Source organism: Leopardus geoffroyi, chromosome C2 (assembly GCF_018350155.1).
Source record: "Leopardus geoffroyi isolate Oge1 chromosome C2, O.geoffroyi_Oge1_pat1.0, whole genome shotgun sequence".
NCBI classification, from domain to species: domain Eukaryota; kingdom Metazoa; phylum Chordata; class Mammalia; order Carnivora; family Felidae; genus Leopardus; species Leopardus geoffroyi.
The window spans coordinates 106,644,238-106,671,565 of record NC_059333.1 but is presented as its reverse complement, the minus strand read 5'-3'; the positions used below and the strand labels follow the sequence as shown (position 1 = coordinate 106,671,565).

At 35.3% G+C, this 27,328-nt stretch overlaps 1 long non-coding RNA gene across 1 annotated transcript; it reads left to right on the top strand.

Annotated features, from left to right (window-relative positions):
- Positions 1-2,558: 2,558 nt before the first annotated feature.
- On the top strand, positions 2,559-25,530 carry LOC123611331. The gene is made up of 3 exons (XR_006718587.1): positions 2,559-2,883; positions 25,255-25,259; positions 25,503-25,530. It is a non-coding gene; the product is annotated as an uncharacterized LOC123611331 (long non-coding RNA).
- Positions 25,531-27,328: the final 1,798 nt, after the last annotated feature.

The window sequence follows — 27,328 nt, the reverse complement described above, 5'->3', positions numbered from 1 at the left end:
ATTAGTGATGTTGAGCATCTTTTCATGTGCTGTTCACGGTTTGATGCACTCTTTGGGAAGATGTTTGTTTAGTTCTTCTGCCCATTTTAAAGTCCTATTGTTTGTTTTTGTTATTAAGTTGTGTTCTTTATATATTTTGGATATTAACCCTTTATCTGGTATATGGTTTACAAAACTTTTCTTCCATTCTGTAGGCTGTCATTTCATTTTGTTAATTCTTTCTCTTTTTTTTTTTTCATTTTGTTAATTATTTATTTTGCTGTGTTGAAGGTTTTGAATTTGATGTAGTTCCTTTTGTTGAATTTTGCTTTTGTTTATTCTTTTAGCATCATGTCCAAAAAATCATTGCCAAAACTGACATCAATGAGCTTCTCTGTTTTCTTTTAGGAGCTTATGGTACCAGGTCTTCTATTTAAGTCTCTGATCCATTTCAAGTTCATTTTTGTGAGTGCTATGAGATAGGGGTCCAGTATTATTGTTCTGCATGTGTTTCTCCAGTTTTCCCAGCACCATTTGTTGAAGAGACTGTCCTATCCCCATTTGGTTCTTAGCTCCGTTGTCAAATATTAGTTAACCATATATATGGGACTTCATTCTGGGTTCTCCGTTTACTGTTCCATTGGTCTGTTTGTTTTTGTGCCAGTACCATACTATTTTTATTAGTATGGCTTTGTAGTATAGTTTGAAATCAGAAAATGTGATACCTCTGGCTTTGTTCTTTTTTTCTCAGGATTGTCAAGTTTGGGTTTTTTTTGTGGTTCCCCACAAACATTCAGATTGTTTCTTCTACTTCTGTGCAGAATGTCTTTGGTATTTTGATGAGAATGACATTGAATCTATAGATGGCTACTAGCAGTATGTCCATTTTAACAAAATTTATTCTTCCATTTCATGAACACGGGATGTCTTTGCATTTGTTTGTTTTCTTTGATTTCTTTCAGCAAAGTCTTACAGTGATTGCACAGATCTTTCACTCCTTCGGTTAAATTGATTCCTAAGTATTTTATTGTTTTGATGCCATTGTGAATAGGATTGTTTTCTTTCTTTCTTTCTCTCTTTCTTTCTTTCTTTCTTTCTTTCTTTCTTTCTTTCCTTTTTTCTTTCTTCCTTTTTTTTTTTTTTTTTTTGATGCTTTGTCATTAGTATAATGGATTTCTGTAAGTTGATTTTTATATCCTGCCACTTTACTGAAATCATTGATTAATTCCATCAATTTTCAATTGACTGTTTGGAATTTTCTTTGTGTAAAATCATATTGTCAGCACATAGTGACAGTTTCATTTCATCCTTCCTGATTTGGGTACCTTTTATTTCTTTGTCTTGCCTAATTGCTCTAGCTTGGACTTCTGTACTAAATCAAATAGAAGTGATGAGAGTCTTGTCTTATTCCTGATCTCAGAGGAAACTTTCCATTTTTTTCCATTGAGTATGTTAGCTGTGGGTATGGTGTATATGGCCTTTCTTACATTGAGGTATGTTCCTTTTATACCAGTCCATTAAGGCTTTTTTCATAAAAGGATCTTGTATTTTGTCAAATGCTTTTTTACTGCATCTATTGAAATGATCATGCAATTTTTATCTTTCTTTTTATTGGTATTGGTATTGGTATGATTACATTTATTGATTTGCATTGGAACTTTTTGAGGATTATATGAAACAGTTATATCTGAAAATACTTAGCTTAGCACGGTGACTGACACATAGTAGGCCTGCATAGGTTTTTTTCCCCCCTTCAAGAGATGAAGCCAGGAAAACAAATGATATAAATAAAAAATGTATTAATTCTAATTTCTAAAAGAAGAAACACCCTTTGTAATGCAAAAATAAAATAAAAATTAAGAAAAGAAATACAGCATAATTTTTATATGGAAAACTATTACATCTCATTTTTGGTTTCTGGCATATATAATTAAGTATTGCCAATTCTGAACTTTGGTTCTTACTTTCAAAAGGATTGCTTACTTTCAGTTACTCTTTAAAAATATGGTATTGATAGTGTGTTCAAAGTGACTGAAAAGAATAAGCATTACAAATCACTTAGCAAAGTCTACGATATGATTCCTTTCAAAGAGAATAATTCTAGAACTCCAAACCCAGAGTTTTTCTAAAATGCTGAAACATCTTTCTTGGAATGGGGGTTATAATGGTGGCCAGATGACTTCAAACTGACATCTAGTTGATGGATGTGCAATAAGTCAAAGGAACACAGAATGATGAAGTTATTTTTATTTTCCATATCAGCATTCTGTAAAAAAGAAAAAAAATCTAGTATTGCTTTTTTTTTTTGCGACTAGACATCACAGCAGTTCTGTATCCCCATGTTGTTTTTATTGGATTGTTTTCAATTTTTTTTAACTTTTATTCTTAGATTTTAGTTAATGACATCCTAATTACTGTGGCTAAGCAGTTTATTCAGATTACAGAATAGGAAGTTGGGTAAGCATCAGACATCAACAGAACTGGAGAAGAGAAATATAAGCATGGTCAGAAGGCTATAGGACTTTACACATTTAAAAAAATATATTGGTTATCCACTTTTTCCTCTTAAATTGTATTTAGATCTATTTGATTCTTTCTTTGCCATTGGAGTGCTCATGGATTCCACCAGGAGCATTGGGAAGGAAAATACCTAGTCAAGTAAAGAGCAGTAGGATATTTTGCTTACAGCTGCACATCTGTTGGACATAGTGTGTCATTCTCAGTGAAACTGATCGTCAGAAGTCTTCTAATAAATGACATAGAAAATTCTCCAACAGAAAGAAAGGAGAGGCACATAGAGGCACCTGGGTGGTTCAGTCAGTTAAGCATCTGACTCTTGATTTCGGCTCACACCATGATCACACAGTTGTCAGTTTGCGCCCCAGGTTGGGCTCCATGCTGGGCGTGGAGCCTGAACCTGCTTAAGATTCTCTCTTTCTCAGGGCGCCTGGGTGGTTCAGTTGGTTAAGCGTCCAACTTCAGCTCAGGTCATGATCTCACAGTGCATGAGTTCGAGCCCCACACTGGGCTCTGTGCTGACAGTTCAGAGCCTGAAGCCTGCTTCGGATTCTGTGTCCCCCTTTCTTTCTGCTCCTCCCCCACTCATGCTCTGTTTCTCTGTCTCTCTCTGTCTGTCTCTCTCTCTCTCTCTCTCAAAAATAAACATTAAAAAAATTTTAAAAGAAAAAGATTCTCTCTTCCTCTCTCACTGCCCCTCTCCCCTACTTGCATGCGCACACATCCTCTCTCTCGTGTGCACACACTAAAAAAGGGAGGGGGCACATGAGGTAGTAATCCTTGCAAGTTCAGATAATCTATAAACCCACTTGAGGGTATAAGAATTAAGAGAAAATCCAGAAGACATGTCATAGGACAAAATGGTGAAAGAAAAAGCTTTTACTTTGGGAACTATTACAAAGTATACAAAGGGGAATTGTATGTAAGAGCAAGAAACCCAAATCATTCAATATGTTCCACTTATATTCCCACATTGGTGCTTAAAGAAGTAGGAAAGAATTAAAACATATCATATAATTTTGTAATTTCCCATATGTCATTCGCATTGAATCAACAATTTTTCAACATCACCACCATTTATTACTACTGTTATTTTAACAATTTGTAGAAACAAATATAAATGATCTGTTGAATTATATAATAACTTAAAGCATGAGATGATACAAAATCACTTCTAGACTTCAGAATAATTATGTATTGGCAGAATCAACTATAAATACAGAAAACAAACTGATGTTTGCAGAGAGGACGAGGTTGGACAGCTGGGTGAAATGACTGAAGGAGAGAGGGAGATGTAGGCATCTAGTTATGGATTGAGTAGTCAGGGGAATAAAAAGTATAGCATAAATAATTCAGTCAATAAAATTGTAATAACAATGTAGTGGGACAGATGGTAGCTATACTTGTGAACATAGCATAATGTATAAATTTTTCAAATCACTAAGTTGTACACCTGAAACTAATGTAACATTGTGTGTCAACTATACTCACATTAAGAAAAAGAATAATTATACTTTGGAAGTAATAGTTCCTGTCTCTGAATATAAAATGGGGGGGTTGTAAAAAAATTAAATGATGAAATAACTTTATACTTTTTAGAATCTGGGAGAAAAAAAATTTACTTTATTTTTTTATGTTTATTCATTTCTGAGAGAGAGAGAGAGAGAGAGAGAGAGAGAGAGACCTGGGGCGGGGTGGGGGGATGGAGAGGACAGAGAGGGAGACACGGAATCTGAAGCAGGCTCTGGGCTCTGAGCTGTCAGCACAGAGCCCGACGTGGGGCTTGAACCCACAGACTGCAAGACCATGACCTGAGCTGAAGTCAGATACTTACCTGACTGAGCCACCCAGGTACCCCTAGAGAAAAAATTAAAACAAGTTAGTGAAAGCATTAGACGAGATTAGAACTTCCCAAAGTATATTCTTTATTTATATTATAAAAAAGAATGGTTCTTTGGTAATATAAGTTGAGAAACACAGACTAAACAAAGTTAAACAGGATTTTAACTACAGAATTCCATAGATATGTCAACTTGTCAATGAGTATTGTGACTTTCCATGAGGGAGAGTTCAGTCAGTGTTGTGTTGCCCAATCTTATTCCTCTGTGGGAATTTGTTTAAATAGAGAATCATGAGGAATTAGTATCCCATGGAACATGTTATATATAATACTGGGCCAGAGAATCTGTAAAGTTCTATAGCTCTAGGCATTTATGATTTTCTGAGAATTTGACTGCACAGCATATGATTTGTAGTGCAACTTCATTCTTGACTTGTGGTCATTTTGAATCGATCGGGTCTCCCTAGCAGTAGACAGTCCCCTTTGGGGACTTAGCACTGTCCATGGTCAAATGTCCCTTGGATTCTGTGACAGCGTACCTCCTAGCTTGCTTCTTTCTACTGTTTATTCCAAGGCGCATCTGGACTGGATTGAACCAAAAAATAAAACAAAACATAACTGTGCTGGTTCGTGGACACTTCATGACCCAGATGATTGGCCTGTCTTCCTGGCTAACAGTTATCCTATAAGAGGCAGTTCAAGTATCACCTTATAGAAGCTTTTCCTGGCCATGTCCTCTCCTTTCATTACTTCCAAAGCATCTGTATAGAAGTATTTGCTTGTTTTTACATTTCCCCTTCTAGCATGTGAACTTCTTCATCTCTCAATCCTCAGCACTTAGCTCAGTGATTAGGGTACAGTATTCTGCTGGAGAATTTTCTGTGTCATCTGTTTTATATTTTCTTCTATACCTATTTTGAATGGACAGATAAAGGAAATAATGAAAACAAACATGATTATAAAGTGATGTAGCAAAAATTAGTATTTTTAGAACACTTACAGATAATGGACAGTGGCTTCTTTTTCTTTCTGCAGTGTCTATGCAATAATTACAATTTTATGTTTGTAAAGTAGTTTTTCAGTTACAGTGACTACTTTATGTGCTTGAGGTAGAGTCAGAATAATCATTTCAAACATTGGGTATGATTAAACATTTTTACATGTACATTTGTATTGCTAGTATTTACTAATGGCACAAGTTGGCAAGGAGTAAGAATTTATAATGAATAGATCTCACATCTTTGCCACGTGTGCAAAGGAGGCACCAGGGTGAGGTAATATTATGATCATCCTTAATTTTTCAATATGCGGAAGCAGCAGCCACATTCATATGTAACTTTATAAATAAATTTGATAGTGTTAACTAGTGAGTTTTTAGGTTTTCTACTGTGGTGAGGTCTGGATAAGTACAAAAACTGTAAGTAAAACCCAGCAAAAATATCTGAGATCATGGCCTATTAGGATTTTTTAACATTACATTTTTCATATTATATATTTTTTCCCTCTGAAAGTTCTTAGCTATTTCTTCTCTAATAACAAGTTTAGTATTATCTAAATTTTTTGCTCATTGCTAGTTTTAAGTTCATATCTAGACCTTTAGAAATCTCTGGAGTTTGCTGTTTTTAAATATATAAAGAAAAATCAGGCTTTTGCAATTCTGGTATTTCTAGTAACTTCATTTCCTTGAAATCTAAGTTTTCATTATTTTATCAACCAGCTTGTTAAATCTATAATTGTTTGCTTTGAAACATGTACACCATCCTTGATCCAAAATCATGTCACTTGTCACATATCTTTATAAATTTCTTCCTATGTAACACAGACCACTACCTGTTTTTTAGATGCTAGTAACAGTTGTTTTTTCTACTAACAACGACACTTTTTTCAACTTGTTGAAGCCTTAAAAATATCACAAAGTAGTAATGCTTGCTACCAGATAGGCTGCTAGATTTGAAAAAAGCTTATTCAGTATTTGCACCTTTGTACCTCTTCCAGCAGATGCTTATTAAATTCTCAAAAGAGACCCTGGCACAGATGAGCTAAAACTGCACAATCAGGTGGTTTTTCTTCTCTAGGTTAACGTTTATTTATTTTCGGGACAGAGAGAGACAGAGCATGAACGGGGGAGGGGCAGAGAGAGAGGGAGACACAGAATCGGAAACAGGCTCCAGGCTCTGAGCCATCAGCCCAGAGCCTGACGCGGGGCTCGAACTCATGGACCGCGAGATCGTGACCTGGCTGAAGTCGGACGCTTAACCGACTGCGCCACCCAGGCGCCCCTCTTCTCTAGGTTAAGATGAAAACTGCCTTAAACCTCAACATGAAAGTTCAAAGAAAATTAAATCCTAAATGCAAATATCACTTTTGCTCTTTGCTAATTGTTGCTCTCCCAGACACATAGCATGAAAATTAGTAATGCTTTTTATTCAGGCATTTTCTTACATAGTTCCATAGTTCACTGCAGTGGTATTTTTCAGAGACACAGTTACTGTTGAAGAATGGTAGTGTGTAATACTTTGGAATCAGAATTACAGTTAACCACTGTTTGTTCACTGTACTACTTTAGATGAGCTACTGTATTTTGGGAAAAGAATCTCAGAAAGAAGAGAATCTCAGAAATTTTCCTTCAGACACAAATACTTATGAATTTCAGCATAGTACTGTCGACATAGTACTATGACAAGAAGCTCACTAGATACATTTTTAAATGCCACCTTAAATATATAAAATAAGTAAGCATGCAATAATAGTTGGTAGAGGCCTCTTCAGATTTTCCATGTGATTTTGAGTAAAGTATCTTCAGATAAAAGTTTCTACATAAACAGCAACTTATGCATGGAAGCAGTTTGTTATACTCTGATTTTGGTTCCTGTTTGCTTCCAAGTGAATAAATAGGTAAGAAATAGGCTTTAAAAAAAGCATTAAAGTAGAATTCACAGCTTCTATATCTTCATTATTCTGACTTCTGGCTAATTATTTAACTTTCTTGGGATTTTTATTTCTTCATCAATAAAAAACATAGTAATAACTTATCTAGGTAAAATCCTCAGAATTCTTTGGGAAATGATACTTTATTGTTTATATTGTTTTTTCTTCATAATTTTTTTAAAAGCATATGACAACATTTAAAGTGAATAAACATGTGCCATTCATGGTAAATGTAGTAGGAAAGAATATCAGAAAAAATTTCTTAAATGTATTTTGATGACTGATCCAACAAAGTCCACACACATGTGAAGAATGGGATGGGCAATGCTGGATACAATACTAGTATCCTGATTACAAGTCACCCTGTTTTACAGTCATCGCGTAAATATTTTGACACAGCAGTGCCTGTGAAATACTTTAGTGTCTCAGTCCTTTTCTTAGGGTTAGTGTGAAAAGCATTAAGAATTATAAAAAACTAAAGTAAGCAGAAATATATTTTGCTAGATGTCTTACTTACAATTCATTAAAACATTTCTCTCTGGGCTCGAAAACTTACAGTAGAGCATCACAAAATTTTAGTGTCTTGGGAGACTAATTTTCTTAACTTTGTAGGTGAAATAACAGAGTACGTATGTACTTTTAAAATAAAAGTAATACAATAATGTAAAGAACACACCTGTTGGATTTGGGTAGAAGCTCTGCTCTGCCACAATTGAGCTTAGAGAAATAAATTAGGAGTTTTTCATTCATAGTTCCTGTCTCCTTTTGTGTGTTTACATATATTTTCACGTACTTTATTTTGTTTAGTAAATGGAATCATGGTATATGTTGTTATTGAGCCTGCTTTTTTAAAAAAAAAAAAAATCTGTCTTGAAGATCTTTCCATACGTACAAGTCTATCTCATTCTTTTAATTGCTTTATAGTATTTCACAATATTTTCTTAGATAGATGTTGGAACATATGGGTCTTTCTTCTGTGCTTCTATTTCTGTGACCTTGAAAAAGTAATTTTACTTCTCTATACTTCAGCTTCCTGGTCTGTAAAGTGAGGATAGAACCAATTTGAGAATTAAGTGAAATACACACACATATACAAACACAAAGTCACCTAGTAAGCTTTCAGTAAATGTTAACCATGATGATGATGATGATGATGATGATGATACCTCTTAATTTCTTTTTATATCTCTTAGTTCCTTTCTACTACATTCAGGGAAAATTCCTTGCTAAGATCCCCTAACATACTCATTTAGTCTTCAGCTATATTCATTCTGCGATTCATTTGATGTATAGAGTTCTATTTCAGTGATCAAAATTGAATTTCCAAGATGCAATCAATATCTTCCCAGATCACTTTAAGGATATTATTTACACTGATTCCAAAAAAGTTTTGTTGGCTTTATTAACTTTAATTCCTCTGCTTAATATTTTTAGAGCATTCTTGTTGGTTGTATTGTTTTTGTTTGTTTTGTCTTTCAAGGGATTGGTTTTCTTCAAATGTCCTGTAATTCTAAGTTGGCCATTCATCTTTATATTCCACATTACCTGTAATCCTGCCATTTCAACTCTCCATTGTTTGTGTCAGGGGGCAAGATGCATTGCTAGGAATGACCATTAGTAGCTTGTCATTCCTTTTATAGGGGTTAGTAGTTAACCAGCTCTTGCCTCACTGGGCCTGGTACCTCCTACACTCATTGTTTCAACCTGTGGTCAAACACTACCCATACCCCTACTTACCACACTGAGGGTATATTGCCATTGTTCAGCTGCTCTAATCATTCCCCATTTGACATTTGCCTCAGTCCTACCACCTATGCTTGGTCTCCACTGACTTTAAAATGCAAGTACCCTTACAACTGCACCCATGTTTGTATAGTCTTCTAAATATGATTGGGCTGTGGTTTCCTATAACCATTTTTCCATAGATCTGATCCCATCTGCTTTCTGTTTTACAAGAATTCTTCGCCATTTCTGGTCTATTCATGATGGTGCTGTGTCAGAGATTGAGCTACATGTAGAAAAGAACTTCCAAGTGAAGGTTGTTACACTTTTTTACAAAAAGATTTTCTCTGGGAATATTAATATAGTCCTTCCTGAAAGTAGTGGATGAGTTAAATACCCTGTCAGTCTTTTCCAGTTCTTGAGTCAATTGATTTCCTCATGTAGAGTACATAAACTACCTTCCCAAATCATTTAAAATCTAACTTAATAGCTGCAATGATCTAAAAAGCTATATCCCTGTGGATTTTTGTATAAAATTAGTAAAGATGAGAATAAATTCTAGTAATATGCTGTTAACTATACATACTGAACAATTTCCCCGTACCACCTCTGCAGCCGCTCTTCTGATCTTCATCATTCAAATGAACAGCCATAGTGGACCTCTTTTCTGAAAGGAGGCTTCACTTTAGAAGAATCAGCATAATATTTGTGTTGATTTTCAAAATCCTGTTAAGTATTTGTTTAGAAAATATTTAACAAACAGTGTACTGGATAAGATGTGCAAAGTGCTCTAATAAACAACTCCAAAATTTCAGCTCCTTTAAAACAATATAAACTTGTTTTGTGCTCATATCGCAGTGTAATGTAAGTCTACAGGAAAGCATTACTTTCTGCAGAAATCCATACCCAGATCTTTATCTGGGGGTTTATGCTCTGTGGGTCCTCTGTTCAGCAAATGGATAGACAAAGAGAAGTAGGATTGTGTGGGAATTTTATATAGGCTGGGTATGGAAACATGATACATATCACTTATGCTCACATTCCTTGGCTTGAATTCAGGTAAATGGCCACACTTAACTTCAAGGGGACTAGAAAATGTAGGCTGGCTAAAGACTTAAGAAGAAGAGAATGCCGACAATTTCTGCCACACCTACTATGTGCCCTCCTCTCAAAGAGTTGGATATTTCTTCTAATGAAGGAAGGAATAAAGTATTTTGTACATTCCATAAGGAAGTTATTAAAATGCCCAAGAAGAAAGGAGGGAGCCATCAGGTCCACTTGGAAACAAGGGATATTGATCAGAGAAGGTTTCATAGAGAGAGTGACATTTGACTAAAACTTTCTGATAAGGTTTTCTCAGCTAGAAGGTGAGGTGGGCAACCAGCAAGAACAAAAGCATGGCAATACAAACAAAAGACAGTATGGCCCAGCAAGGCCATGCATTCCTGAGGCGATGAAGGGGGAGTGGTGAATGATGAGGCTAGAAATTTACACTGAGATCAGACTGTGAATGGCTTTAGATGGCATAATAAGGAAATTGGATTTGTGCATGCATATATGCAACAGGGCACCTTTGGAGATAGTTTTAGCAGGGAGCGGCATTATCATATATGTGTTTTAGAATGGTACATTCATTCACTTAATTATTGAACATATCTATGTTCTAGATTCTGTACTTGTTGCTGGGAATACAAAACAATGAACATGTTCCTTGCCCTGGTGGTAATATAGAGGATTCATTGTAGGGAATAGGATTAAAAATACAGAGATCAAAAGGAACTCCTTTCTTAAAGTGAAAAGACTTAAGGCCCTGAACGTGAATATTGGCAATGAAAATGCAAAAGACTAGATGGATTCTAGAGATAATGTGTGGAGTAGAAGCTGATGGAACTCCTAGCCAATCAGATGTACTGCATGAGAATAAGATTTGGAGGAGGATGTCACAAAGATGTCCAACCTGAGAGAAAACAGGAAATACTAGGGAAAGAGGATCAGGTTCGAGGGAAAGGTTATGAGTTTATTCATGTACATGATTTTGAAATATCTATGGGGAGCTATCTATGTGGAAGTAATCAGAAAAAGAGTTTTCATGATCAGGAGAGGGTCCAGAACTAGAGCTATGGTAGACATATGGGTTACATTTTAGATCTTCTAGATAGACTGCCTAAGAGCAGAACTCCAAGAAGTAAAAAATGGGTAAAAGAGACCACAGCCAAAAAAGGTTGACAAAGACTTGTTAGAGTTAGGAGATCATTTTGATAGAGATGTTGTCGGTTAGCAGTTTTTTAAAAAGTGGAGACTGTAACAGGACAAAACTGAGATAACCATTAAATTTGACTATTGCAGAAATTTTTAGGGGCCATTTTGCAAAAGCTATGGGGCAAAATCTAATAGGAATGAGAGAAAGCAGTAAGTTGGTTGAAAAAAGAGTAAATATTGTACAGGATTTGTGAGACTTGAATGTATTTATAGTCTAAAGATAAAGAAAGAGTGAGTTTGAACCTTAAGAAATAGAAAGAACCCTAAAAGATATGGAAAGGTTTAAGTTCTAAAGCACAAGTAAATGAATTTGCTTTCCGAAACAAGGAAAAAGAGGTAAGGATTGATGAACGTAAAAGTTTGCAAGTGAATGGGAGTGAGGCTGAAAAAATAAAAGGGAGTCAGAGAAGCCAGGATGAGGTTATTGGCAGGTGTCATGGAGAAAGCATAGTAAGTTGTTTATTAAATATAATTTATTGTCAAATTGGTTTCCATACAACACCCAGTGCTCATCCCAACAGGTGCTCTCCTCAATGCCCATCACCCACTTTCCCCTCCCTCCCACCCCCCATCAACCCTCAGTTTTTATTCTGTTTTTAAGAGTCTCTTATGGTTTGGCTCCCTCCCACTCTGTAACTTTTTTTCCCCCTCTCCCATGGTCTTCTGTTAAATTTCTCAGGATCCACATATGAGTGAAAAAATATGGTATCTGTCTTTCTCTGTCTGACTTATTTCACTTAGCATAATACCCTCCAGTTCTATCCACTCCAGCAATTTGCCAGTTGCTGCAAATGGCCAGATTTCATTCTTTCTCATTGCCAAGTAGTATTCTATTGTATATATAAATCGCATCTTCTTTACCCATTCGTCAGTAGACGGACATTTAGGCTCTTTCCATAATTTGGCTATTCTTGAAAGTGCTGCTATAAACATTGGGGTACAAGTGCCCCTATGCATCAGCACTCCTGTATCCCTTGGGTCAATTCCTAGCAGTGCTATTGCTGGGTCATAGGGTCGATCTATTTTCAATTTTTTGAGGAACCTCCACACTGTTTTCCAGAGCAGCTACACCAGTTTGCATTCCCACCAACAGTGCAAGAGGGTTCCCGTTTCTCCACATCCTCTCCAGCATCTATAGTCTCCTGATTTGTTCATTTTAGCCACTCTGACTGGCATGAGGTGGTATCTCAGTGTGGTTTTGACTTTTATTTCCTTGATGAGGAGTGATGTTGAACATCTCTTCATGTGCCTGTTGGCCATCTGGATATCTTCTTTAGAGAAATGTCTATTCATGTCTTCTGCCCATTTCTTCACTGGAGTATTTGTTTTTTTGGGTGTGGAGTTTGGTGAGTGAGTTCTTTATAGATTTTGGATACTAGCCCTTATCCGATATGCCATTTGCAAATATCTTCTCCCATTCTGTCGGTTGCCTTTTAGTTTTGTTGATTGTTTCCTTTGCAGTGCAGAAGCTTTTTATCTTGATGAGGTCCCAATAGTTCATTTTTGCTTTTAGTTCCCTTGCCTTTGGAGATATGTCAAGTAAGAAATTGCTGCAGCTGAGGTCAGAGAGTTTTTTCCTGGAAAGCATAGTAAGTTTTAAGAATGAGAATGGAAACCAACTATGGATGTTATGAAAGATGAGCAACATGGAAGGATCCATGTTAATTTCTAGATCATTGGTTTTTAGTAGGGCCAATAACATGTTTTTAAGAAATTTTTTTTGGGGGGCGCCTGGGTGGCTCAGTCGGTTAAGCGGCTGACTTCAGCTCAGGTCATGATCTCGCGGTCTGTGAGTTTGAGCCCCGCATCGGGCTCTGTGCTGACAGCTCAGAGCCTGGAGCCTGTTTCGGATTCTGTGTCTCCCTCTCTCTGACCCCCCCCCCCCCGTTCATGCTCTGTCTCTCCCTGTCTCAAAAATAAATAAAAGGTTTTAAAAAAATAAAAAAAAAAATTTTTTAATTTTTAACATTTTTTTAAAAATTTATTTATTATTGAGAGACAAAGAGACACAGAGTGTGAGCAGGGGAGGGTCAGAGAGAGGGGGAGACACAGAATCTGAAGCAGGCTCCAGGCTCTGAGCTGTCAGCACAGAGCCCGATGCAGGGCTTAAACTCACAAACCATGAGATCATGACCTGAGCAGAAGTCGGATGCTTAACCAACTGAGCCACCCAGGCTCCCCGGGCCAATAACATTTATATACTGTTTTGTAAGAAGACTCTGAAGCAAAAATTGAAAAAAAAAATGGTTAGCCGTATTGATAACAGCTTGGGAAAACAACAAAGGAATCAGGACAATGAGTGTTTACATGGGTGGAATTGAAATGCTTGTCTTGGGTAGGGAAGGAAGCAGAGCCTAGAGAGGACTGTTAAGTCTGGAGGGCTTGGAAGAGTCAAGGGATTGGAAGTTGTGTATAAGGTTAGTGGAAGATGTTAAGTATTTTGGTAAATGGTGTGCTTTATAAGTAGATCCTGCTGTAAAGTCAAAGGGAATTATCATGAATCATAAGAATACATCTTACCACTTACCAGTTGTGTTCTTATCATATCATATCAAATTTTGTGGTAAGAGATTCAGTATCCTCATCTAATGAGATTCAGTATCCTCATCTGTAAAGTGGGATTGACACCTTTTAGAAAATATAAAAAATTTTAGGGTAAACTAAATCATGTATGAATGACTATACATGCTTCCCTATTCACATCTAAATAAAATCAGAAAGCAGTCGGAAAGAAAAAAAAAGTTTCTTCCAAATTACCTTAATAATCGACGAGGGGTTTATCCTAATGACTCAATTTGAATAAATAAATTTTCTTCGAGTGAATTCATTCAGATTATTTGTAGAGAGCACATTGATTATTGATAAAATTTTCAAATGTGTGCTTTTTAAAGTTAATTATTATCTATGCCATTTTGACATAATTCAAAGGGTTTTTTATTTATACACACACAAACAACACACACACACACACACACACACACACACACACACACACTTGGAAATCTTGATTGACAGCATGAAACTCCAGTACATAAAATATTTAACCACAGCACAAAAGCCATTTGAAGTTTAAAAAATATATATATATAAAAGAGTATTCCAATGAATTGTCCATGTATAGCAACAAATCAGTAAGAAAGGACAAACTGGCATAGTGAAATAGATAAATCAGATTTAGGCAGGGTAGTTTATTGAATTTAAATTGTGCCCAGTTGGCCCAAGAGCTATATATAAGCAATCCATCTTACGTTGTTAATGGAAGTTCTTGAAATCCACCTGATGTTTGCATTATTAAATTTCAGTCTAATGAGCTCGGCTAATACATATTGAAGATGGTTGTAAGGAGTAGAATGTGAATCTGAGCGGGATAATTTGAAAGAAACATAAGCTGAGCATTTTACATGACTCAAGGGGTATATCTACAATTACACATATAACCAAAATTGAATTTAAATGGAATTTCTATTATCCTTGTCCTTCTACCAGGGAGAATAAAGTGTAAATGAAGTAAAAGTCTTTAGAGTTACTGGTGGTTTGTTTTTATTATCTAATTTAATAGATTCTTGAAATGATACAGAGTGGCGTAAAAGTTTTAATATTTCATGACTTTAAATGCAGTCTAAGTATGTATTAAACCTTGTAAATGGAAACAGATGTCTATGTAATTGGATATAGCACTTCAAAATACCATTATATAAGTTTTATATTTTAAGAAAGTGTCAATATTGATGGTGATGAAAAATAAAACTTTGAAGAAAAATAGTTACGTATGTGGTATGTATTTTGTAAAACTCACCTTTTAAGCCAGGTTTTATACTTACAAAGAATATGTTGATTTTGCATAGGAAAAAATATATGCAGCAGAAACACTGAAGAGCATGTTTATTTTTTTAAAATCACAGTTTACATTGCTGTTATCATTATAATAAAGGCTTATCCAAAGTTTAATGCTGGCACAGTTTGATTCTTTTTCTTTTGACAAGGCAATACTTTTTTAACTTAATATTTCATCAACTATAATGCTATTAGAGACTTATTTTCACTTAGTTCACTCATCAGGCAGTGAGCTGGCAATAAAGGAGAATCGCTCCTTTGAGACGTTAATGCTTTGGAATAAATGATGTGCTAGAACAGAAATTTAATTAATTTACAGAGTATATTGATAGTCCCTTGTTACTGTGCTGTATATTTTTAATCTTCTTTAACATCTGTAGTAAAGTGTTTGAAAACCCCTGCAGTTGAGCAACTAGTAGATAATTAAGTAATAAGGGAAGAGGTTTCTAGAGGGAAAAAGACTCTTTTTACCAAATGCTGTCATAACATGAATAAAGAACTGCTACTATGATATGCAATGAAAAAAAAATAATATGCTACCTAATTTGATACTGTTCCAAAGATATTGCAAGCTTCTTATATTTAAAATGTGAATTGTAGCTTAAGAACTTTCCCCCAAAGTTTAAAACAGATGCATTGCACTGACAAAATCTGATGACTTATGATCAATAGTTATTCCCAATTCATATACCATCATCTAAACTTTATGTTGCTTAAATTTATTTTCTTTTTTGTATAGAGATTATCTCAAACTGAGCTTCAAAGATTCGAAAATAATATTTTAAATATTCTGAGTAAACGTAAAAGGTGTATTACAGATTTTCATCCATTTTGTGTTTTACTTCTGACTAGGTCACAAAAAATATGCAAGGAATTTCTTATCCCTTTCCCCAATATTTTCAATATTTATGATATAGACATAAAATAAGTACAGAAATTCCATTGTTTTTGTTTCAGCAAAAGCTGATGAAGCATTGAAAGCAAAAGAAAGAAATGAAGAAGAAGCGAAGAGAAGAAAGGAGGAAGGTAAAAGCGTGTGTTCACTTTGTTTCGAAGCAGTCATTCTGTGGGGGAATCACTATTTGGGATGGTTGTCTTCATTCCTTGGATAAACCCTAGATTATAATCACATGCCTCAGGGGATACCTCATGCCACTTCATGAACCTAAATTCTGACGTAATATCACACTATATTCTATGTCTTGGATACTAATGCTTGCTTCCGTACAATTAGTTTATAAGCATCCTAGTATATATTTTGGGGAAACTGGAAAGATAGAAAATTATAAAATAGAGCTGGTGCTGGTTTGTTTCCTTCTGACTTTTAACTATAAAGTGAACAAATTCTCAAAATCAGTTATAAAAATGTATTGAATTTATCTGTACCTTTGAAATATTTTAGCAGTAATGAAGAAAAGTCCCCTTGTCAGTAATACTTCAAATTAAAAAGCTGTTAAAAGGGAACAATAAAATCTGAAGTATCAGCAATTATTATAGTTCAAATTAAGAAACTCATCTTATAATCTTTATAGATTAAATATTTTTTCTTAATAACATTGGAGCCACCACCCAAAACTATTACACAAAGAAATCTACCACATTTTTTATCTCCCCTAACAAATTTTTATTTCCCCTTTAGTTTACTATGACTTATTTGAGTGAATATTTTACATTTTTCCTTCACAGAGGCTTTAGATATATGGTTGTAAATACAGAGCTTAAAGCAAGATCCAGGCAAATCTTTCTTAGTGAGTTAAGTAGATGATCCACTTGGACTGCAGTCATGTCACTTTACTGGCTAATTAGCAGAGTAACTATTTCCTCTTTGAGCTTTCAAGAATTGAAACCTGATAATGTATTCCGAAATATTCGCTTTGAGTGCTGTTGTCTAAATCTGAAAATTGTAATTTTTATCCTGGTATATATCTTTTACTGTGACAACAAGGAAAAAAAAATTGCACTCCTAATTTCCAATTGAGGCTGAGACCCAGTCAAACCTAAAATGTTGAAGTACGATAGTTTAGAGTGCTTAAAAACAATATTCCAGTAGAGTCAGGGTCCCAAAGCAAGGAAACACCAGCAACAGAAACTAGATTTAGATGGCAGAACCCTACAAATAAGTAGATTCAAACTAAACGTGGACTAATTTATACATATAAATGGATAGTGTTCTTACCTTATTTGACCCCTCTAAGTCCTGACTTCATGCTTTTGCCCTGATTTCATGGCATAGTGAGAAAACAAGTGAATTCCCATAGCAAGAATCCTCAGTAGAATTCTCTTCTTTTGACTTTCTGAAGTGCACATTTTGACATTGTTAACGGAAACAATCTATCTGCTTTCAGTGATGCTTATGGTCACCCATAGAACAAATAGATATAATACTAGATGGATTAGTATTATATCTAATACTAGATATAATAATGCTTAGGCTACTAAGCCTTATAATTTGCTTAGGCTACTAATTATAATTATTTTAGTTATAAATTATAATATTTTAGTACTAAGCAAATTATAATATTTTAGTACTGCTATGTTATGTGGTATTCTGATCAATGTAACTAATTAATAACATAATAGCCCTTATAAAACACTGTGGTACTGTAAATTACAAGTGTGGTACTTATTACCAACCATGTGAATATAAGTTGTAGTTATTAGTCTAATCCCATTAATTCAAATCTTAATTGGAGTCATCATCGGTTGAAAAAGGATGGCTCTGATGCGGTAACCACAGATACTGAAATTGTTAGATGATTCGTTATTATGAAAAATATATAATATTTTATAATGCTTTTTATATTATACTTTATAATGTAATGCTTGCCCTAGTAAAACAAACCTTTAAATACTTCAGAACCCCTCATTTACACACTGACAATTGATTACAGTAGTCCCTTTCATTATTATCACTTCTAAACGTATTTTCAAAGATATTTTATTAAGGATTTCTTAAGTAACTTTAGATACTTTAACATTATATTGCAATTCTTTTGAAAATATTCTTTACTTTAGACATTCAGGAAGTCAAACTGACCTTGCACTTAGTCTGTGATATAAGTAACATTTTTCATTTCAGTACCTGAGAACTGTTTGAAAAGCACATCCCTCTAATTATAGCTATTTTAATTAGCCTCCTAACAAGAGTATCAACTCTAGGATTGTAGCAGATTTAGTATCCACGAAGCACATAATAAATAGTCAGTTTCTTAGTTATAGAATGAATGAACAAATGGCCAGTTTACCCTTCCTTCTTTGAAATCCATGCTTAAATAACTTATCTTGAGTTTGCAGTTGATTTTAAATAACCTCTTTGAAAGTGTCACCCAATCTTGTTATGTCTCCTTTCTTTTTTTTTAATAGAGTTCTTTTTTTATTGAAGTTTATTTATTTATTTTGAGAGAGAGAGCAGGGGAAGGGCAGAGATAAAGGGAGAGGGAGAATCCCAAGCAGGCTCCACACTGCCAGCACAGAGTCCGACGCAAGGCTCGATCTCATGAACCATCAGATCATGACCTGAGGCGAAATCAAGAGTCTGACGTTTAACTGACTGAGCCATCAGGTGCCCTGTTCTGTGTCTTTTCTAAGACCTCATCCATTAGGCTATTTCTCTAAAGAATTACAGTAGTTCAAAAAGAAAGGAATTTCAAAATACTATCAGTATTTGCTAGTGGATTTATCAAGTCTTTACCTAAGCTCACTGAATTTTATAAGCACCCAAAAGTCATAGGAAAATTAGAACCACAAATGTTGGAGAAAACTTCTGTTGCTAACAGAGCCTATATGACACTGATTTCAAAAGATAAAAGGTGTGTTTCATTCTTTGTTGTTGTTTGCTTCCAAAATTATTTTCTTATATGTTGTCTAGATACTTGAATGCTATCAAACTAACCCTTCCTGAAAATGATTAATGTATAAGCTGCATTTATTTTATTTCATGTAATTAGTCTAGTTACAGACTGAAACCTGAAGTATATCTGTATGTGTATGTGTATATATTTCTACCTCTGAAAAGAGTAATAATCCTGTATTTCCAATTTATAAGCCACTAGTAATTCGTTCTATCACATCATCTGTATAGTTATCTCTTAATTTCTCAGCGTGCTGATATGCAGCACACGGTTGCAAGTATTGTTAAAATGTAGATAAATGTTATCTGCCCAGTTCCTTTTACCCATTTTCTGTTATCTCAAAAAAGCTATTGTATTAGTGTAGCAAGATCTTTGCCTTGCAAATACATTCTGACTATTATGCAGTCCTTTCCTTTGGGTATTTTTTATTTATGTTTTCAAATGTTGTAGTCTAGATAAAGTCAGGCTACTCACCAGCCCTGGTCCAGGGTAACTACTTTCCTTCTACCCTTTAAACGGTGAGAGCCCAGAGAGCTCTTCATGGCCCTTGCACAGGTCTGTTGAGTTTCCACTTATCAGACATCACTAGTACATTGGTATGAATCCTCTTTTCTTGAGCCATTTACCCTCTAACTTTTCATTTGAGTTGGATTATATAAAGGTTACATTATTTAGCAAAACTCAACTGAATATTTAAGGTTTAGGTTTATAGTGTCCTTCTTTAAAAATAAGTGCTTTTTTTCCTAATTCTAGATTGTGTTTTAGGAAAAATGAATAGTATGAAATCTTTCAGTTCTGTTTTCTTCCGTATTCTTTCTTCGATATAATAAATGCTTGACTTCACCTCCTCTTTTTCTTTGTATGTGTTTGAAAATGTTCTGACTGTGTGTAATTAAAAGTCATTTCAACTTTGTTCCTTTTGATTTTTTGGTATTATTGAATGCTTTAACAAAATTGCTTAGGTCCTCTGTATTTTATTTTTATATTTAATATAGTATTTATTTAAGGGATTTAATTATGTTCTAAATCCATCTATAAGCATAATAGCCTTCTGTTGTATTATGATTTCTAATACAAATTTATTTGTGCCATATTAGCAGCTTTTGAATTCTTTTTCCCCTTGTGTTTATTCAAAATAGCTCTACCCATCTGTTAGTTTTCTACTTCAAATATTTTTTTTTTCAAAAATGTTGGGCAACCCAGTCTCAATTATTTATGGAAATGGTGGACAGTGATAATAATATGAACACAATATGAGGTAGTCAAGTGAAGATTTAGAGCAATCCTCAAGTCTTATTTAGTTGAAATTCATCAAACCTTTTGCCACATGTGATTGATAAGAAGTAAAATAAATTAGCCCTAATTTCATCTTTTTTGTTGCAGTCAGTCCTTTAGCAAAGCTGGGGATAAAAAATGCAAGTAAGTGAAAGGAAAAAGGAATGCCAGGCAATGTTCTAAATACTTTCCATATTTTAACTTTCTTAATCATCATGAACTCTGTGAGGTTTGTGCTGTTACTATCCCTGTACTATAGGAAGGATAGGAAACGAAGGCTTCATAATTTGCTCTATGGCTCGTAAATGGTAAAGCCAATACACAGACCCAGGCAGTATGACTCCAGTGCACATTCCCCTTCTTTAAACATAAATCACAACCCTTATGATCAAATATAATACTGTTTAATTCCTTCTTCCTCTATCCTTTGCCCTCCTCTCTCAATCTCACCCTTAAGCACTTCCTTACTGTATTTCTTTGTGTCCTCAGATAGATCTGTACTCATATTAAGTTTCATCACAGGGGTTTCTGGGACATCCATCAGGTGAGATACTCTAGTCAGAAGCACATTTTGTGGAGGTGTCCATGTCCTTTTCCTAATAATCTTGACGCTTTCCTCCCTAGTGAATGACTGGTCTATGTAACACACGCACTTGTCAACAAGTTCACAGCCGCCTTCAAAGTCTGGACCAGAGACAGACCTAGGCATCTAATTTCTCAGGTCCCTTTCTCAGAGGTACTGGCTGTCCCAGTGATTTTAGGTCCCTAGCATAAAGCACACCTAACACCAAGTCTTACCACACTCAGGGAGAGAAGTGTTTACAATCCCTTCTTTCTTTCCACTGTGGTTCCTTGCCTAAGACCAGAGAAGAAGAGTGTTGGGAACTCTGAGGGATCCCTTATCCCTTCTAGAGATCCTTTATAAGAATGTCAGAGTGAAGTTAGGAGGGTAAAATGCAGGTGCAGAAGTATCACTTAGGAGTCATTGTTTATTAGGTCCACATGTTGATGTAAATAGGTTAGATGGAAATAGGGATTGTCCTTTCTAGCCTTCATCCTAATTGGCTACCTGCTATAATATGCAGTATTATTTCCTTCTTAGATTTAAACATTTGAAACCCCCTCCCCTTTGTCTTACTTTATTAGATAGTTCCATTCCAAGATTTAAAATCTCCTTTTTAAGGAAATTTGTATTCCCATGTATCAGATTTAACATTTCTACATCTTTCATAATGTAGTGCTTTGTAAAAATATCTGTATAGTCTTTTAACACATTAGCTCTAATGTTAGAAAGCTGTTTTTTTTTAAAAAAGAAAATGAATCTGAACGCACTGCTTTATTCCATATTTTCTACTCAAGTTCTTTATTTAGTCAAAATCACTCAAGAACAAATACCCAGTTATTTAGCCTCGCCATCTGTCCTATTTCCCTCAGCAGTGATTTCTCCTTTATAATCCTCTTGATTCTGTGTCTACAAGATCTTGATTTTAAACATTTTTAACCTTTCTTTTGTATAGACTTATCTGTCATATTACATAACATCAGCTATTTATTCCTCAGTTTTGATGCTTCCAGTAAATGTGTGCTAATTCATTTTTAACTAACTTCTTTTTTTTTAATTTTTTTTTTTCAACGTTTATTTATTTTTGGGACAGAGAGAGACAGAGCATGAACAGGGGAGGGGCAGAGAGAGAGGGAGACACAGTATCGGAAACAGGCTCCAGGCTCTGAGCCATCAGCCCAGAACCTGACGCGGGTCTCGAACTCACGGACCGCGAGATCGTGACCTGGCTGAAGTCGGATGCTTAACCGACTGTGCCACCCAGGCGCCCCTTTAACTAACTTTTTAACAAAGGAAACGATTCCTCCTTATTTTTCTAATAGCTCACTAATAATGTTTTTGCTTCATATGCATTCAGCTGTGCTCTGTATGGACTTAGAGGCCAGTTTAGATCACATTTTACTTATTTTCAGTAAGGTGTTCATGTACATGGAATGCAAATACTCTGATCTCTACTTAACCATTGTTAGGCCTCCAGTGACAACCATCATGTATTTCCTCACTAATTTAAATATTTTCTTTGCTCTACACGCACAAATTTCAAGACCAACTAAAGCCTATAGCTTTCTTTTCAATCAGATATCTCCATTATAAATTAAACATTAGGAAGCTGACATACATTTTGAATGCCCACAGGTGTACAATCCTGTGAATAACCAAGGGAAGTCATTGCAATATAAGGAGTCAATGGTACCTAGTGGAAATAGCCCTAGCCTATTCTAGCTGAAGTAAGAGAATGAGATTCAGAGTGCCAGCTCTGCCATTTACTGGCTCTGTGACTGAATAAGTCCCTTAACTTCACTGTGAGTCTAAAGTGAGGAAGATTATAAAATCTACCTAGAATTATTATAAATAGGAATGACTTGTAGTATTTAAAAATTACTGTAAACTACATAGTACTGTATAAATGTAAAATTTTATTCCTCAGAAATTAACACAAAAAGTATAATGTTCACCCTATTATCCTTCATCCTTTTTGTAACTTTTATCAATTCAATAAATTAACTGACCATCCAGCACATGCTAGGTACTGTTCTAAGCCATATGAATAGACCAGTAAAAGAGGAAATCAAGGCCCCTGTACTGAAAGAACTTATATTCTAGAGGGTGAAGACAGAAAGTAAACATGAAAACAAATAATAAAATACAATTAAATTATATAGAGGTTAGGGTTTTTTCACCGTCTGTGTGACCATAAGAGGCCCCTTTAAGCCCAGTTTCCCCATCTGTTAGTAAATAAGGATGATAATAAGTCATCTACCATCTAAGATATAGTTGTGATATAGTAGATATGGAACTATTTTATAGACTTTACAAAATGTTGTTGCTATTTTATTGATTTAAAAAATGCTTTAGCACTCAGTGATGAGGTAAAAAGGGAAATCACGTATCAGTAGAAAAGGAAATCACAGTTGAAAATATAAAGATCACATATCAAAACTTATGGGATGAAGATAATATGGTGGGATTAGCTTATTTGAACTCACCCACATCTAAGAACAGATAGAAAAGATGGTCAAAATATTAAGATATATTTTTGAAGGCATCAGAGAGTTACTCAGGCAATGGAGAAGAATGGGTCTCAGTTCCAAGAAGAAATGGTGAGTTCAACATTTGGAGCCAGTTTTCCCCTAGAAATGATTCCAGTAGTATTATCTGTCTGCCAATTCTTAAAAAGGTCACTGAAAGGCTAAGAATCTGGGCAGAGCTTTTGAGAGACTCATGGAGCTATTAGGATAAAATCTAGAATTTGGGGCCAGTCAAGGAAAGGAAGATTCTGATAAAACCAGCAGTCATTAGGTTGGGATCTTAACAGATTACTCCCTAAAAGTGAGGATGAACCAGAAATAGGCACCCCTAGGGACTGAAGCCCAGGTTTGAATCATCTCAATTCCTGATTGAATTAAAATGATTTCAAGATTGCTAGTGCCTCTAGCCAATTACCAAAGCAGATATAAATCCTTTCTGGAAGGAGATAACATTATCCTAAGCCCCCAAATTATCTTTACAGCTCTTTCTATATGACATCCATTAAAAATAACCAAGCATAGGGGCGCCTGGGTGGCGCAGTCGGTTGAGTGTCCGACTTCAGCCAGGTCACGATCTCGCGGTCCGTGAGTTCGAGCCCCGCATCAGGCTCTGGGCTGATGGCTCAGAGCCTGGAGCCTGTTTCCGATTCTGTGTCTCCCTCTCTCTCTGCCCCTCCCCCATTCATGCTCTGTCTCTCTCTGTCCCAAAAATAAATAAACGTTGAAAAAAAAAAAAAAATAACCAAGCATATGAGAAAATAAGACAAGATGAAGAAACATGAGAAACAAGAGGACAAGAGAAACAACAGTCAGCAGGAACAGATTCACAAAGGATCAAGATAATGAGGTTGTTAGATGCAAATCTTAACATTACTCTGCTTAATTTGTTCATGAAAATAAAAGACAATACTGATCATTTCTTTTTTTTTTTTTTTTTTTTTTTTTCAACGTTTATTTATTTTTGGGACAGAGAGAGACAGAGCATGAACGGGGGAGGGGCAGAGAGAGAGGGAGACACAGAATCGGAAACAGGTTCCAGGCTCTGAGCCATCAGCCCAGAGCCCGACGCGGGGCTCGAACTCACGGACCGCGAGATCGTGACCTGGCTGAAGTCGGACGCTTAACCGACTGCGCCACCCAGGCGCCCCAATACTGATCAGTTCTAGTCGTAATTGGAAACTCTTAAAGAATTTAAAGAGTAAATTGAACTGAAAAGTACATTAACTGAAATCAAGAACTTAAGGCTTAAGTTCCAGCTCTGCAGAGCAGAAAAAAGAATTAGAGAACTGAAAGATTAGAAGAAAACATCTTGAATGAAGCAGTGAAAAACAACAGGATGTAAAATACAGGTAAAAGACATAAGGAATAGGATGAAAAGATTCACAGTGACTATACTTGCAGTCCCAGGAAAAGAAAGAGATTTAGGATAAGTAGTATATGACAGGATATGGCTGCGAAGTTTCCAAAACTATCAAAAGACTCCAAGCTACAAACTAATGAAATGCTACAAACTCCAAACCAGATACATACAGTAGAACCTCATCTAAGCACATTACATTAAAAGTTATATAGCAGCACTATCAACAACAGCCAAAGTATGAAAAGAGCCCAAATATCCATCGATGGATGAAGGATGAATGGATAAAGAAGATGTGGTGTGTACACACACACACACACACACACACACACACACACACACACACACAATGGAGTATTACTCGGCAATCAAAAAGAATGAAATCTTGCCATTTGCAACTACATGGATGGAACTGGAGGGTATTATGCTAAGTGAAATTAGGCAGAGAAAGACAAAAATCATATAACTTCACTCATATGAGGACTTCAAGAGACAAAACAGATGAACATAAGGGAAGGGAAACAAAAATTATATAAAAACAGGGAGGGGGACAAAACAGAAGAGACTCATAAATATGGAGAACAAACTGAGGGTTACTGGAGGGGTTGTGGGAGGGGGGATGGGCTAAATGGGTAAGGGACACTAAGGAATCTACTTCTGGAATCATTGTTGCACTATATGCTAACTAATTTGGATGTAAATTTAAAAACATAAAAAATTAAATTAAAAAAAAAACACAAAAAAAGTTATAAAAACCGGGGCTCCTGGATTGCTCAGTCAGTTAAGCGTCCAACTCTTGATTTTCTCTCAGGTCATGATCTCAGGGTCGTGGGAGCAAGCCTTGTGTCAGGCGTGCTGAGCATGGAGCCTGCTTAAGATTCTCTCTCTCCTTCTCTCTCTGCCCCTCCCCTGCTCGCACACGTGCATGTGCTCACTCTCTCTGTCTCAAAAAAATACAAATAAATAAAGTAAAAATAAAGTTATAAAAACGAAAGACAAAAGCATCTTAAAACAGCTGAGAGAATAAATTATATTCACAGTAGCAAATACTAGACCAGAGCTGATTTCTAAACAGAAACATTTAAGAAGGCATACTTAGACCAATACCTGGTAGAATGACACCTCTCAAATTTTTGAAAGAAAAATCTGCCAACTTACACTTCTAAACCTAGGAAAATATCCTTCGAGAATGAAGGTGCAAAGTTGAATCACTAGGTTGTATACTTGAAGTTAATGTAACATTGTGTGTCAGCTATACTTTAAGAAAAACAACTCATTAACTAAATAGATATTTTTGTTTTTATAAAAAAAAAAAGAGTGAAGGTGCAGTAAAGACATAGGCAAAAACTGAGTGAAATTGTCACTAGTAGACCCTTCACTAAAGGAAATATTAATGAAAAAAAATGAAAGCTAGCTGTCCTCCCACTTGCTAGAGATATAAACAATATAAACATTTTGTTAGATATTGTGGCTGTTTGACAGTAGAGACATGTGAAATAGTAAATGGTGTTAGGGGAATCTGGTATAAAGTAAGCATTACACATTATTCATAAGTATGAAAGGAAGCATATACTTCTATACCCTAAATATTTTGAATCACAGACTTTCTGGTAACAGAAAGATTTCCTTCTTTCTCGTGGCTGAATAACATTCCATGAATATTCCCGAACATTCCATTAATATTCCTGTGTGTGCGTGTGTTTGTGTGCGCGCGTTCGCGTGCCCATCTTTAGTATTCATCTGCTGATGCATATTTTGTTGTTTCCCATATCTTGGTTATTGGAAATAATGCTGCAGTGAACAAGGGGGTGCAGATATCTTTTTGAATTAGTTTAGTTATTTTTTTTTCAGATAAATGCCCAGAAGTAGAATTGCTGGATTATATGGTAGTTCTATTTTTAAGTTTTTGAGCCACTTTTATATACTGTTTTCCATAGTGGTTGTACCAGTTTACATTCTGACCGACAGTACACAAGGGTTCCCTTTTCTCTATAGCTTCATCAACATTTGTTATCTCATCATTTTGATGATAGCCATACTAACAGGTATGAAGTGAAAACTCATAGTGGTTTTGATTTGCATTTCCCTAATAATCAGTGATGTTGAGCCTGTTGACCATTTGGATGTCTTCTTTGGAAAAAAATGTCTGTTGAGTTCCTCTGCCCATTTTAAAATCAGATTGTTTTTCTCTTATTGAGTTGTAAGAGTTCTTTATTTGTATGTTTTAGGTATTAACCACTTATCCAGTATATGGTCTGCAAATATTTTCTCTCATTCTGTAGGTTGCCTTTTCATTTTGTTGATTATTTATTCTGGGCAGAAGCTTTTGAATTTGATACAGTCCACTAACTGATTTTAGCTTTTGTTTATACTTTGGATGTCCTATCCAAAATTATTGCCAAGACCATATATATATGTCATATATTTATGATTATTATATCTTCTTGATGAATTGACCTCTTTATCTTTATATAATGGCCTTCTTTTTTTCTTAATACCATTTTTGGCTTAAAGTCTGTTTTTTTTCCGATATAAGTGTAGCTACTCCTGCTTTCTTTTGGTTTTCACTTGCATGGAATATCATTTTCTGCCCCTTCACTTTGAGCCTGTATATGTCCTTGAATCTGAAGTGAGTCTCTTATAGATACTATATAGTTGGATCTTTTCTTTTTTTTT